Source organism: Gossypium arboreum, chromosome 11 (assembly GCF_025698485.1).
Source record: "Gossypium arboreum isolate Shixiya-1 chromosome 11, ASM2569848v2, whole genome shotgun sequence".
In the NCBI taxonomy this organism is placed as follows: domain Eukaryota; kingdom Viridiplantae; phylum Streptophyta; class Magnoliopsida; order Malvales; family Malvaceae; genus Gossypium; species Gossypium arboreum.
In genome coordinates, this window is record NC_069080.1 from 124,430,316 (window position 1) to 124,447,447 (window position 17,132).

Sequence of the window (17,132 nt, forward strand, 5' to 3'; positions counted from 1 at the left end):
GGATCCAATCCTAGACATGCATACCGCCATTGCCACACCTTAACGTCATGGATATTTCTAGGAAACCGGTTCGATTAAGTCATTTTAGGAAAAGTGATTAATTTTGAAAAATACTTTCATTGCGGAAGCTTTGCTTGTTGTCGTGTTATTTTGAAATCAACTGTTGTTTTTGAAAACGCGCCTAAAGCTATCCAATTTCAACAGTTAAAATAAGTATTACCTCTTAGTAATACATATTAAAACCATCAAAAATAAATAAGCGGCCTTATTACATTTAAAAGCCCAAAACCTCAAACGTAATTAAAAGGATGTCCAGTTCACCAGAAGAAAATCAAACTTTCAGAACGGGTGGTCACTCCGAATTCCCTCACAGCTCCAAACCCACTATGGTTGGGGATTTCCTGCGTGGATGAAAATAAAAGGGTGAGTTTGGGGAAACTCAATGTGTAAGGAAAACCCATTCAAAGCCTAAGTCAGCTCAAGCCTATTGGGCCTAAGCCCATTCAGGTAACAATGATACTGGGCCAGAGCCCTTTTCAGATTACAATAAACTGGGCCTTAGCCCCTTATTCAGATAACAGTATGGCCCATAGGCCCATTTCAAAATACATGCAACATCAATAAACATATGCAAGCCCATTTGGGGAGACTACTCAACCCACCAACCACTACACTTGTAACACCCCAAACCCGTGACTGTCACCGGATTTGACCACTAGGTGTTACCGGGCTTACTTTACTTATTCCTCTCTTGGAAAATTTTTTTGTTTTCCTTTTTCTGTTCCAGGCAGGCTAGTTAACTGCATCACTGCCACCTTAAAAATCATATCTCGAGTTCCAGAACTCGAAAACCAAATCCGTAAATTTTCCCCGAATTTAGACTCATATATCCATCCATGGATTTATTTCTAGAATTTTTGGTTGGGCCAATCGGTACAGTTTATTAGTTAAAGTCACCCCTGTTTCAGGGTTCAACCACACTGACCTTTGCACATTACTACCTGGATATCATCCCGTACAGAGCTCTAAAGCTCATACCGTTTGTTTATAATGAAACTAGACTCAAAGGGGAATCTATGAATATAAGGCATGACTTCTAATTGTTTCTGGATAATTTATGGTAAATTTTCAAAGTCGAAACAGAGGATCCAGAAACTGTTCTGGCCCTGTCTCACGAAATCTTGGATATCTCTCAAAATACAGCTCATATGGTCGTTTCGTTTCGTCCATATGAAAATAGACCCATCAAGATTCGAGTACATAATTTTCTTAGCAATTAATTCCACTTCTACTATTTTTGGTGATTTTTCGATTTCATATCACTGCTGCTGTCCGCAACAGTTACTGCAGTAGACTATGCCAATTTCATGAATCTTTCCTTGGCCTTACTAATCATTCATCATACATGGCACAACTATGGCCACCTTATCAAAATTAAGGTTTCTAAGACCCGTGGCTATAGGTTCTAGCATCCCACTCAAACGACCACATAGGCCATTTTCACATGGCTTAAAGTTTACAACCCAAAATTCAACAAAACAAAATAGCCCATACATCCACATTTCATATTCTATTCAATAAGATATTTGAGGCATTTTTACACACCAACTCATTTTCACCACAATCATACAATTGCAATCATCACATAGATTTAAAGCTTACCAAGCTCATCCCCGAACATGAACATAGTGCCTATTCGCCATGAGCTCAAGGTACTTACCCAATCAGCTGTCCGTGATCAACTCGATAATATCGCACACTCAGTGTCAATAGTGATGCAAAAGTATATAGTGAGTCCGCACACTTAGTGCTATATAATCAGCCCGCACACATAGTGCTATATAATCAAATTGGCACACTTAGTGCTGTACAAATTTTAAACCCGCACACTTAGTGCCAATCTTGTCACCGTGTCCATTTATACCCGCACACTTAGTGCCAATCTTGTCACCGTGTCCATTTATACCCGCACACTTAGTGCCGAGACCAATACTTTATGCAATTTACTACCTTTATACATTCAACGATGGCATCATTCCATACACATACATTTCCATTTACACATCAATTCATTAAACACAATTGCATATATATTATGATCATTTAAATCAATACCAAATATATGCTTAATGACTTACCTTGTGTTGGGTAAAATAGTTCCAAGTCGGCTACTCGATGACCTTCGCCTTTCCCTTGCTTGATTCTCCTCCTTTAACTCCTTGAGCTTGATTAATAAATCAACTAGTTTAATCATCTTGCTAAACATTTACAATTCAATTACACATGCATATGTATGTTTGTATATTCGGCAACTATTCTTACTAATCACCCATTTGGTCGATTATACACATAACCGAATGTGCACCAAAAACTTGATTCAACATCACCTACATACTCACTTTAATGGCCGAATATGTACAACATCTTAGGTACTCATTCATGGGCCGATTATGCATGTTGATGTTGAGGCCAACTACATGGTTAATACCACTCATGAATGGCACACATTTTACTAGCTAATGCTTTACATATTGTAGCTCAATACACATCTATCATTTACTTCATAACCGAAACAACATCACAAGAAAATACATACTTTGAGATAATATATATATCATACCAATACATCATGTGCAAACATATATACACATATAGGTGCATGGCGAATCTCAAGGGTTCATACCCATCCAAACACAAATTTTTTACCAATCAAGTAACAAGCATAAATCATGCTCATGAATGCACCATGGCGAATACATCACAACCATACCCTTTCAACTTCGGTCATGGTTAAACAAAGAATTCAATGTCTTACTCAAGAATGCTAAAAGAAATTTCAAGAGTAGTCAATCCATCATTGCATGCATCATCAACAAGCTTCACATTTAGCATGCAATGGCTTTAACACAATATCAACCTTGGCCAAATACCATTTCCATGGCACAACAAGGATTTGAACCATGGGCTAACATGAACATCAAGTTAGCAACTAAAACATGCATGAATCTCATGACACAACCTCATACATACCTTAATCTTGGTACAAGTATGGCCAAATCTCCTTCTAGTTCTCTTCTAAACCAAAAATGGAGCAAAAATCCCTTTCTTCCTCCTTATGATTTTTGGCCAAAAAGATGAGAAAGGATGAACACAACAATTTTTTTTTCTTCCTTCTTTCTCAACTCACGGCAAGGGGGGGATTACCACACTCACACACATTTTTTTTTCATTCTTTTATCACCCATACACCTTTGTTTATTATTTCACCCTAATGCACCAACAAAACATGTTTCATGACATGTTTAGCCCATACTCCCTTGTCATGGCCGGCCACTTCATGTTAGGGGGGGGATTTGACATGCAAATCCCTTATTTTTGCATGCATTATCAACTAGTCGTCACACATTTCCCCATCATACTTTCAAAGTTTACTACTAGGTCCTTTCTAGTGAAATTCACATTTATAACTCTAAATCGAAACATCAAAAATGTCACACATGAATTAACACATATTATAGGCATCAAAATAAATTATAAATTATTTTTATGCCTCGGTTTTGTGGTCCCGAAACCACATCCCGACTAGGGTCAATTTTGGGCTGTCACAGCTCTCCCCCACTTAAGAAATTTTCGTCCCCGAAAATCTTACCGGTAAATAGGTTTGGGTATCGCTCTTTCATAGAGTTCTCGGGTTCCCAAGTAGCTTATTCTATCCCGTGTTTGAGCCATAACACTTTCACTAGCAGAACCCGCTTGTTTCGCATCTCTTTCACTTCACGTGCTAGGATACGAATCGGTTCTTCCTCATAACTCATATTGGCTTGAATTTCAACCTCTGATGGACTAATCACGTGCGATGGATTAGATCTATAGCGTCGAAGCATCGAAACATGAAAGACGTCGTGAATCTTTTCGAGTTCAGGGGGCAAAATCAAACGATACGCAACTGGGCCAACTCGTTCGGAGATTTCGTACGGCCCAATGAATCTCGGGCTCAACTTGCCCTTACGGCCAAATCTGAGTATCTTTTTCCAAGGCGCAACTTTAAGAAACACTTTATCTCCCACCTGATACTCGATGTCTTTACGTTTCAGATCCGCGTACGACTTCTGACGATCGGAGGCTATCTTCAGACTTTCACGGATTACTTTCACTTGCTGTTCAGCATCTTTAATCAAGTCCACCCCAAAAATTTTGCTTTCACCGAGCTCCGTCCAACACAATGGTGTACGGCATTTACGCCCGTACAAGGCCTCGTAAGGTGCCATCTTAATACTTGATTGAAAACTATTGTTGTAAGCGAATTCAATCAAAGGCAAATACCGTTCCCATGAACCACTGAACTCGAGGACGCAACATCTCAACATATCCTCAAGTATTTGAATTATCCGCTCGGATTGACCATCGGTTTGGGGGTGAAAGGCGGTGCTGAAATGCAACTTGGTACCCAAAGCTTCTTTCAACTTCTTCCAAAATCGCGAGGTAAATCTCGGATCTCTATCCGACACGATGGAAATAGGCACCCCGTGTAATCTCACAATCTGAGAAACGTACAATTCGGCTAGTTTGTCCATTGAAAAATCCGTACATACGGGGACAAAGTGAGCCGACTTAGTCAATCTATCTACAACGACCCAAATCGCATCCTTCTTACTCGCTGACAATGGCAGTCCGGATACAAAGTCCATTGTGACTCGATCCCATTTCCACTCGGGTATCGTGATCGGCTGAAGTAATCCTGAAGGCACTTGATGTTCCGCTTTCACTTGTTGACATATTAAACATCTCGAAACAAAGTTAGAGATGTCTCGTTTCATACCATGCCACCAAAATCGATGTTTCAAATCGTTGTACATTTTCGTACTCCCCGGGTGAATTGCCATTCGGCTACTATGGGCTTCGTTCAGAATTATCGAAATAAGTTCCAAATTCTTTGGAACACACAGACGACTTCTGAACCTCAAACAATCGTCATCATCGATTTGAAACTCCGACTCCTTGTTCGGAACACACTCAGCCCGTTTTGCAGCCAACTCATCGTCGACTTTCTGAGCTTCACGAATTTGACGTATCAATAATGGTTTGGCTTTCAATTCAGCTACTAACACATTGTCGGGTAGAATGACAAGTGTACATTCATCGCAGAAGCGAATAGTGATTTACGACTTAAGGCATCCGCAACCACATTAGCCTTTCGGGTGATAGTCAATGACCACTCATAATCCTTTAACATTTCGACCCAACGTCTTTGTCGCAGATTTAAGTCTCTTTGAGTCATCAAATATTTGAGACTTTTGTGATCCGAAAATACATGGCACTTCTCCCCAAATAGGTAGTGTCGCCATATTTTCAAAGCGAATACGATGGCAGCTAGTTCGAGATCATGGGTCGGATAATTTCTCTCATGTGGCTTCAATTGTCTTGACGCATAGGCCACAACTCGACCTTCTTGCATCAACACACAACCTAACCCAAGCAAGGATGTGTCATCAGACATGACAAACTCTTTCTGGGACTCACTGTATGTACTAATCTTGGGGCCTCGGTTAAACAGGTTTTTAGTCGATCGAAACTTTCTTGACAGCGTTCCGACCACTCGAACTTAACATCTTTTTGGAGTAGTTTCATCATCGGTGCAGCTATCATCGAAAAACCTTTCACAAATCGTCGATAGTATCCGGCAAGCCCCAAAAAGCTCCTAACTTCGGTAACATTCCTCGGAGGTTTCCAATCGACTATAGCCAAAATTTTGTTCGGGTCCACCCTGACACCCGATGCGGACACCACGTGCCCCAAAAAGCTAACCTCTCTTAACCAAAATTCACATTTACTGAACTTTGCGTATAACTGCTTATCTCGTAAAATTTGCAACACTAGCCTCAGGTGTTCAGCATGCTCAGTATCATCTCTCGAATAGACCAAAATGTCATCGATAAATACAACTACGAACCGATCCAAGTATGGCCTGAAAATTCTATTCATTAAATCCATAAATACCGCAGGGGCATTAGTGAGCCCAAACGGCATCACTAAGAATTCGTAGTGACCGTACCTCGTTCTAAAAGCAGTTTTGGGTATGTCCGATTCTCGGACCCTCAACCGATAGTACCCGACCTCAAATCTATCTTTGAAAACACCGAGGCTCCCTTTAATTGATCAAAAAATCGTCAATTCGTGGCAACGGATATTTATTCTTTATCGTCACTTTATTCGGTGACGATAGTCGATGCACAATCTCATAGTTCTATCCTTCTTCTTCACAAACAATCTTGGTGCGCCCCATGGAGAAAAACTCGGTCGAGCGAAACCTCTATCCGTCAATTCTTGCAATTGAACCTTCAATTCCTTTAATTCGTTAATGCCATACGATACGGGGCTATTGAGATCGGTGTAGTACCGGTACAACCGATGCGAATTCCACTTCTCGAACCGGTGGCAATCCCGATAACTCTTCGGAAAAACATCTGAATACTCACAAACCACTGCATCGATTCGAGTTTCCTTTCCGTCTCTTTACTTTCAAACACATACGCAAGGTATGTTTCACACCCCTTTTCACATATCTCCGAGCGGTCATAGAAGATATTATCATTGGCACTCCTTTTAAATCGAAGAGACTCGACTCGGACTACCTCGTTATTTGCACTCCTCAAATCAATGGTTTTCCTTTTGCGTCCACCTTGCATCATGTACGGTCACCAATCCATACCAAGAATAACATCGAATTCATCAAAGGGTAGAAGCATCGATCGGCGGAAAAGCAGATTCTCGAATTATCGGGGGCATCTCTTGCACACTTTATCAACGAGTACGTATTGACCCAAAGGGTTCGACACTCGAATTACGAACTCAGTAGACTCGACAGGTAGAGTCTTACTGGATGCTATGGTTTCACATACATATGAATGAGTAGAGCCGGGGTCAATCAATGCAATCACACTAGTATCAAAGAGAGTAAAAGTACCAGTGATAACGTCAGAGGAGGACGCCTCCTCTCGTACGCGGATGGCATATGCTCTAGTAGGAGCACGGGTCTCGGATCGAACAGCCGTATCAGAGGCTCCTCTCTGATTACCACCCCTACCTCCAGAAATTCTCGGGGGCCTACCTCTAGCCGTCGTTCCACTAGGTCTTGCACCTTGCATCTTATTCTTCTCATCTAGCTCTGTGCAATCTCTAATGAAGTGGTCCTTCGAACCGCATCCATAACAGGCCCTATTAACAGACTTACCCCAACATTCACCTAGGTGTCGTCTTCCACACTGGGGGCATTCAGGTTTCTCTTGACGATTATTGCCCACACTAGCTCGGGAGTCCGTCAATGGTCGGGCTTTGATGGAAATTCCCGCAGTCGCCCTCGACTTATTAGTGTCCTCCCTGAACTTCTTTACCGCCGAGAACGGAGCTTTACTCGTCGATCTTTTACGATAATCTCTTGCTTCAAATTCAGCCTTCTTCTTCTCCTTTCCAAGTTCTTCTGCCTTGCAGGCTCGTTTGACTAGTGTTACAAACTCCTTTATCTCCAAAATACCCACTAGTAGCTTTAACTCTTCATTCAATCCTTCTTCAAATCTTTTGCACATAGCAACCTCATCACCACACACTCCGGGCATACCGATCGAGTCTTACGAACTCATGTTCGTATTCAGATACTGTCATACGGCCTTGCTTGAGTTCCAAGAATTCCTTACGCTTCTGATCGATGAACCGTTTACTAATGTATTTCTTTCGAAATTCTGATTGAAAGAAATCCCAAGTAACGCGTTCGTTTGGGACTATGGAAATTAAAGTCCTCCACCAATAGTAAGCTGAGTCTCGCAACAAGGATATAGCACACTTAAGACATTCATCGGGTGTGCATGATAGTTCATCAAACACTCGAATGGTGTTATTAAGCCAGAACTCGGCCCTTTCGGCATCATCAGTAACTAGGGCCTTGAACTCCTCGGCCCCGCGCTTCCTAATCAAGTCCACAGGTGGTTTACTCAGCCTCACAGGATCAGTAACTGGAGGCATTGCGGTCTCTTGCGGCGGAGTATTTGAATTCGGGAATGGTTGAACAGCCGGGTTGGTTCGGGCATATTGCGCGACCCACTCATTCATCATGGTGAAGAAGGCTTGTTTCGCCCCTTCATTTTGATTATTCGCGGATGACTGAGGCTCAACAGGCGGTGTCCCTTGCGCGGGAGCAGCCGCTACACTTTCAACATCATCCGCCAAGGGTCTCTCTACCCCGGGTTCCATTGCTAATCAAAACAAAAATTTCAACCGTCGAAGTCATCACATTATTAAGCACTAACAATTTGGCATGTATAGCTAGACTCACACACGCTATGGTAGTCCTAGAACCGACTAAACCATAGCTCGATACCAATTAAATGTAACACCCCAAACCCGTGACCGTCACCGGATTTGACCACGAGGTGTTACCGGCTTACTTTACTTATTCCTCTCTTGGAAAATTTTTTATTTTCCTTTTTCATTCAGGCAGGCTAGTTAACTGCGTCACTGCCACCTTAAAAATCATATCTCGAGTTCCAGAACTCAAAAACCAAATCCGTAAATTTTCCCTGAATTTAGACTCATATATCCATCCATGGATTTATTTCTAGAATTTTTGGTAGGGCCAATCGGTACAGTTTATTAGTTAAAGTCACCCCTGTTTCAGGGTTCGACCACACTGACCTTTGCGCATTACGACCTGGATATCATCTCGTACAGAGCTCTGATGCTCATGTCGTTTGTTTCTAATGAAGCTAGACTCAAAGGGGAATCTATGCATATAAGGCATGACTTCTAATTGTTTCTGGATAATTTATGGTAAATTTTCAAAGTCGAAACAGAGGATCCAGAAACTGTTCTGGCCCTGTCTCACGAAATCTTGAATATCTCTCACAATACAGCTCATATGGTCGTTTCGTTTCGTCCATATGAAAATATACCCATCAAGCTTCGAGTACATAATTTTCTTAGCAATTAATTCCACTTCTACTATTTTTGGTGATTTTTCGATTTCATATCACTGCTGCTGTCCGCAACAGTTACTGCGATGAACTATGCCAATTTCATGAATCTTTCCTTGGCCTTACTAATCATTCATCATACATGGCACAACTATGGCCACCTTATCAAAATTAAGGTTTCTAAGACCCGTGGCTATAGGTTCTAGCATCCCACTCAAACGACCACATAGGCCATTTTCACATGGCTTAAAGTTTACAACCCAAAATTCAACAAAACAAAATAGCCCATACATCCACATTTCATATTCTATTCAATAAGATATTTGAGGCATTTTTACACACCAACTCATTTTCACCACAATCATACAATTGCAATCATCACATAGATTTAAAGCTTACCAAGCTTATCCCCGAACATGAACATAGTGCCTATTCGCCATGAGCTCAAGGTACTTACCCAATCCGCTGTCCGTGATCAACTCGATAATATCGCACACTCAGTGCCAATAGTGATGCAAAAGTATATAGTGAGTCCGCACACTTAGTGCTATATAATCAGCTCGCACACATAGTGCTATATAATCAAATTGGCACACTTAGTGCTGTACAAATTTTAAACCCGCACACTTAGTGCCAATCTTGTCACCGTGTCCATTTATACCCGCACACTTAGTGCCAATCTTGTCACCGTGTCCATTTATACCCGCACACTTAGTGCGAGACCAATACTTTATGCAATTTACTACCTTTATACATTCAACGATGGCATCATTCCATACACATACATTTCCATTTACACATCAATTCATTAAACACAATTGCATATATATTATGATCATTTAAATCAATACCAAATATATGCTTAATGACTTACCTTGTGTTGGGTAAAATAGTTCCAAGTCGGCTACTCGATGACCTTCGCCTTTCCCTTGCTTGATTCTCCTCCTTTAACTCCTTGAGCTTGATTAATAAATCAACTAGTTTAATCATCTTGCTAAACATTTACAATTCAATTACACATGCATATGTATGTTTGTATATTCGGCAACTATTCTTACTAATCACCCATTTGCTCGATTATACACATAACCGAATGTGCACCAAAAACTTGATTCAACATCACCTACATACTCACTTTAATGGCCGAATATATACAACATCTTAGGTACTCATTCATGGGCCGATTATGCATGTTGATGTTGAGGCCAACTACATGGTTAATACCACTCATGAATGGCACACATTTTACTAGCTAATGCTTTACATATTGTAGCTCAATACACATCTATCATTTACTTCATAACCGAAACAACATCACAAGAAAATACATACTTTGAGATAATATATATATCATACCAATACATCATGTGCAAACATATATACACATATAGGTGCATGGCCGAATCTCAAGGGGTTCATACCCATCCAAACACAAATTTTTTTACCAATCAAGTAACAAGCATAAATCATGCTCATGAATGCACCATGGCCGAATACATCACAACCATACCCTTTCAACTTCGGTCATGGTTAAACAAAGAATTCAATGTCTTACTCAAGAATGCTAAAAGAAATTTCAAGAGTAGTCAATCCATCATTGCATGCATCATCAACAAGCTTCACATTTAGCATGCAATGGCTTTAACACAATATCAACCTTGGCCAAATACCATTTCCATGGCACAACAAGGATTTGAACCATGGGCTAACATGAACATCAAGTTAGCAACTAAAACATGCATGAATCTCATGACACAACCTCATACATACCTTAATCTTGGTACAAGTATGGCCAAATCTCCTTCTAGTTCTCTTCTAAACCAAAAATGGAGCAAAATCCTTTCTTCCTCCTTATGATTTTTGGCCAAAAGATGAGAAAGGATGAACACAACAATTTTTTTTCTTCCTTCTTTCTCAACTCACGGCAAGGGGGGGATTACCACACTCACACACATTTTTTTTTCATTCTTTTATCACCCATACACCTTTGTTTATTATTTCACCCTAATGCACCAACAAAACATGTTTCATGACATGTTTAGCCCATACTCCCTTGTCATGGCCGGCCACTTCATGTTAGGGGGGATTTGACATGCAAATCCCTTATTTTTGCATGCATTATCAACTAGTCGTCACACATTTCCCCATCATACTTTCAAAGTTAACTACTAGGTCCTTTCTAGTGAAATTCACATTTATAACTTTAAATTGAAACATCAAAAATGTCACACATGAATTAACACATATTATAGGCATCAAAATAAATTATAAATTATTTTTATGCCTCGGTTTTGTGGTCCCGAAACCACATCCCGACTAGGGTCAATTTTGGGCTGTCACAACACTCCACCCGTACCAGCCATACACTCCATGTGGGGATAGCTCAACCCACCTAGCCCAACACTCCACGATTTGACCTTCTTTGCTCGATTAACAGTAAATTGAGGCAAAGCCTCCAGTACGTGGGCAAGCCACTTTCAGTACTTCCTTAGTCAATATCCCAATCCCATGCATCAGATAATAACAACATGGCATACAGTAAATAACAACAGTCAAACATGCATTTAGGTCAATTTAACCCTAGGGGTATTTCGGTAATTTATCTCCTAGGGGTAAAACTGTAATTTTTCCACTTGTAAAGGTATTTCAGTAATTTATCTATTTTAGGGTTTTTCATGCATATTCCTACTTTTCACGTACTAACAGAATCACGTACAGAGGGTTCTTACCGAATTGGGCCCATTGGCCCATATTCCAATTTTGGCCCATTAAGCCCAAAAATATCGAGGGCACGAAAATCATGCACTTTGCAGTTCAAATTTTGCAGTTTACCAAAAACATTAATCGATTTACCTCACGAGCATTCGCACACTCGCAAATCTACAAAATACCAGTTTTTGGCATTTCGGCTTTTCGACTTTTGCCGATCCAGACTAAGAAAGAGGGTTTTAGTTACACACCTATTTGCAACGATATGCTGACGAGATCCATACACGAACTGCCTACAATTGGATTACTAACATGTTAATCTAACTATTCAAATACAAGCTACGTATTAACCCCTTACAATATTCGGCCAACCACACCTACAGATCATAGTAAGCTTATAAGAAATCAATAACCAACTCATTAACAAATTTTTGTCAATGTTTACCACATAATCATAATTTCACTGCAAGTTGTCTTCCTGAGCAACAGTCACTAAATTATTTATAACTGGAGCTACGAAGCTCCAAATCAAGTGCCGTTAATTTTCCCTGAAAATAGACTCATATATCTTCTATCCATAAAATTTTCAGAATTTTTGGTATGGCCAATCAATACCAGATTTTTCTCAAAGTTTCCCATGTTTCACTGTTTGACTAATCTGACCACCCTTCATTATGAATCAAATTTCTCATTGTACAGAATTCTGTTTATTTCATTAGAAACTAGACTCAATAAGATTTAATTACATAATTTATTCAGCTTCTAATTCTTCTCCCACAATTTATGGTGATTTTCCAAAGTCACGTTCTTCTTCTTTGTCCAGTGATTTATTACCAAATCACTCTTTCACACATACCTTGCATGCATGTTATTTAAACATATATATCACCAATCAGTCATCACATATCTATGATTTTACTTAAGTATAATCTCCATTTCATCATTTTAAAGCACAACATGTTAGCTGATTTTTCCTTTAACATCTAAGGCACATGCATGCTCATTTGTTTGGCTCAACTTCACCTATCTTCCATTTTTCATCAAAAGAACATGAAACAACAACCGTTTCCTTCATTTTAATTCATGACTAAATGCTCACAACACAACTAAAATCAAAATATACTTCAAGAGTTAAGGTAGAATCAAGAAGAACTCATGAACCTCAAAATAGAAGCAAGGTACCAAGAACTTACCTTCAATTTTCCTCCTCCTAATGACCGAATACTCAAGAGCTTTCTCCTCTCTTTTCTCTTCTCTAACTTTCAGCTATGATGAACAAAGATGGACAAAACTTTGTTCTTTTCACCCCTTTTTCTTTTAATAAAACTTCATATTTCATCCATTTAATTCTTTAATACAAAAGACATGAAATTCTTATCATGAAACATTTACCTAACCCATTATCATGAAACATTTACCTAACTCATTATCATGGAACATTTACCTAACCTATTATCAATTTGTATCAATTTGTACCATAAATTATGGATATTATTGGAACCCACCCATTTTGTTTGAAAAGTCAAAAAAGGGTGGGCACCGAAAGTAGAAAGTAAGATTGGTTGGCAAGTTGGGTTAAAAGTTGGCATGGGATAATTGCAACTTTGGTCCCTAATTGTATAGGGACATTGCAAGTTGATCCTTGAATCTCAACTATAAATAGGCCTAACCATTTCTTACTTTCTTCATCCCACATTTGCCATTCTCTACTTAAGGCATTTTTCTCTCTCCTTATTTGTAAAAGTTTCACTTGTATTTTGGAGTGAAATATATTTGGTAGTGCCCGAGGACGTAGGCAAGATTTTCCGAACCTCGTTAAAATTCTGGTGTTCTTTACTATTTATTGTTCATATTTTGTGAATGTGATTGTAGTGATTTATTGTGCTATTAAATTACGATAGAGGGATATTCTGGCTAGGAAAGACTTGTTACTTAAGTGATCCTCGTGATCCACCTCTCTTTCCTGGGAATTGAACTTAGTGTGATTTTTCAGTACAATATTTTTACTCTTTCACACGCTTCCGCGCAACAATTGGTACCAGAGCCAGATTCGTACTTGGGGAATAAGACCGTTTACGGTACTATTCACGTATACAGTACTATTTATGTATACGGCACTAATCACGTATACGGTACTGTTCACGTATACAGTAGTTGGGATTGAGGAGAAAAATGGCAGCAGCATCGTCATCAGCAAGGACTACTGTGACAAATGTAAAATTTGAAGTAGAGTAATTTGATGGTACCAATAATTTTGGTATGTGGCAATGTGAGATCCTGAATGTCTTATGTCAGCAAGAGCTAGATATAGCCCTTGAAGAAAAACCTGACAAGATGGATGACAAGGAGTGGGCCAAGATCAATAGACAGGCGTGTGGTACAATCCGCCTATGTTTGGCCAAAGAGTAGAAGTACTCTGTCATGAGGGAGACATCAGCGAAGAAGCTATGGGATACACTGGAAGAAAAGTTTCTAACGAAAAGTCTTGAAAATAGGCTTTATATGAAAAAGAAACTTTATCGATTCACGTATGCACCCGGTATGTCGATGAATGACCATGTGAACTCATTCAATAAAATTTTAGCAGACTTGCTAAATTTGGATGAGAAATTTGAAGATGAAGACAAGGCATTATTGTTGTTGAATTCCCTTCTTGATGAATATGATCATCTTACCACCACATTGCTTCATGGGAAGGACACGATCACATTTAATGCAGTCTGTAGTGCGTTGTATAGATCTGAGACTCGAAAGAAAGATAAAAGAGATCACAGAGATACAACAGCGAAGTCTTAACGATGAAGAGGTCGTTCACACAATGACAAATCTGGTAGAAGGGAAAGTCCAAAGGAGACCCGCCAAAGATGAATGTGCCTTTTTTGCCGTGAAAAAGGGCATTGGAAAAAGAATTGTCCTAAGCTACAAAAGGGCAAGGCTATTTCTAATGCATGTGTAGTGAAGCATGATGAGGAGTCAGACTTTAGCTTGGTTGGCATGGCAATGGCATGTCAAGCGGATGAGTGGATTTTGGATTAGGGATGTACTTACCATATGTGTCCTAATAAGGACTGGTTTTCTAGTCTTAAAGAGCTAGAAGGTGGAATTGTTCTTATGGGCAATGATAGTGCTTGTAAGACAATGGGAGTGGGTGCAGTCCAATTGAAGAATCACGACAGACTCAATCCAAGTCTTGACAGATGTTAGCTACGTACCTAGCACGAAGAAAATCTCATCTCATTAGGGCCCTAGAATCTAAAGGGCTCACAATCACTTTGAGAGATGGATTACTAAAAGTAGTAGCTGGGCAATTACGGTGATGAAAGGCACAAGAAGAAATAACTTGTACTTTTTAAATGGAAGTGCAGTTATTGGATCAACATCAACAGTTTCTACAAAGATTTAGATTCAGAGGCTACAGATTATGGCATATGCGATTGGGACATCTTGGTGAAAAAGCTTTGAGACATTGGCGAAGCAAGGCTTGTTGAAAGGTGCAAATTCTTGCAAAATGGAATTTGTGAACATTGTGTGCAGGCAAGCGAAGAGGGTAAAATTTGGTCCACAATTCACAATCTGAAAGGAATTCGGACTACATTCACGATGATGTATGGGGACCTACCAAAGTGGCTTCTTTGGGAGGTATGCACTATTTTGTTACTTTTGTTGATGATTATTCAAGAAAAGTATGGGTGTATCTAATGAAAAGAAAAAGTGAAGTTTTGGATGCATTTCTGAAATGGAAGAAGATGGTGGAGACTCAAAGCGGTCGAAAGGTCAAACGACTTGATCGGATAATGGTCTTGAGTACAAAAGCGATCCATTTCTACAAGTATGCCAAGATGAGGGCATTGTGCGACACTTTACTGTTCGTGATACACCACAGCAGAATGGGGTGGCAGAACGCATGAATCGAACTATACTAGAGAAAGTTCGATATATGTTGTCCAATGCTGGATTGGGCAAGGAATTTTGGGCTTAGGCAGTTATATATGCGTGCCATCTAATTAACCGTTTGCCATCAGCTGCAATAAATGGAAAAACTCCTATAGAGATATGGACTGGTAAATCTGCTACTGATTATGATTCTTTACGTGTATTTGGTTCCACTGTATATTATCATGTAAAAGAATCTAAGTTAGACCCAAAAGCAAAGAAAGCATTATTCTTGGGTATAACTGATGGAGTAAAAGGATACCGTCTCTGGTGTCCTGATACAAGGAAGATTGTTTTCAGTAGAGATGTGACTTTTGATGAATCAACCATGTTAAAGTATAAGGATTCACAAAAGGATGACAAAACCAGTAGTACTTTGCAGTAGGTGGAGCTTGAAAAGGATAACGATGATCCAGCTAATATTGGAGGGACAAATGATGAAGAGGTTCCTACCCAAGAACCTCTACAGCAACAAGATTCAATTGCATATAGAAGGCCAAGAAGAGAGATTCGTAAGCCTGCTCGCTTTGATGATATAGTGGCCTATGCACTTCCAATTGCAGATGATGATGTTCCTTCTACTTACACAGAAGCAATAAGTAACCCTGATGGTGTAAAGTGGAAGCAAGCAATGAATGAAGAAATGCAGTCTCTTCATAAAAATAAGACCTAGGAGTTGGTGACACTACCCAAGGGAAAGAGGGCAATTGGATGCAAATGGGTATATGCAAAGAAGGAAGGATTTCCTGATAAAAATAAAATTCGATACAAGGCTAGATTGGTAGCAAAGGGTTACGCTCAGAAAAAAGGAATAGACTACAATGAAGTGTTTTCTCTAGTTGTGAAGAATTCGTCTATTCGGATTTTGCTAGCCTTGGTTGCGCAACATGATCTTGAACTAATTCAGCTTGATGTGAAGACCGCGTTTTTACACGGTGATTTGGAAGAGGAAATCTATATGACTCAGCCATATGGATTCAAGGTTGCTGGAAAAGAAAATTGGGTTTGCAAACTGACAAAGTCGCTTTATGGATTAAAGCAATCGCCGAGGCAGTGGTACAAGCGATTTGATCAGTTCATGAAAGGGAAAAGGTACACAAGAAGCAAATTTGATCATTGTGTGTATTTTTAGAAGCTACAAGATGGAACTTTCATATACTTGCTCTTATATGTTGATGATATGCTAATAGCATCTAAGAGCAGAGTTGAGATTGAAAGATTAAAGACTCAACTCAATCTCGAGTTTGAGATGAAAGATCTAGGAGAAGCTAAAAAGATTCTCGGCATGGAAATATGGAGAGATAGAACTCATGATAGAGTTAGCTTGTCTCGAAGCGATTTGAAAAAGGTACTACGTTAGTTTGGCATGAGCGAGCGAGACAAAACACGTAAGTACCCGTTGGCTTCTCATTTCAAGCTTTACGCACAACTATCTCCTTGACGAATACGGAATGAGAATACATGTTGCAAGTTCCGTATTCTAATGCGATGGGTAGCTTGATGTATGCAATGGTGTGTACAAGACCC

The 17,132-nt window shown here is 39.7% G+C and overlaps 1 long non-coding RNA gene across 1 annotated transcript; it reads right to left on the reverse strand.

The window, feature by feature from the left end:
* Window positions 1–223: 223 nt before the first annotated feature.
* On the reverse strand, window positions 224–13,046 carry LOC128283562 (uncharacterized). The gene is made up of 2 exons (XR_008273934.1): window positions 12,866–13,046; window positions 224–401 (listed from the first exon to the last, which is right to left on the reverse strand). It is a non-coding gene; the product is annotated as an uncharacterized LOC128283562 (long non-coding RNA).
* Between the last annotated feature and the right edge of the window lie 4,086 nt (window positions 13,047–17,132).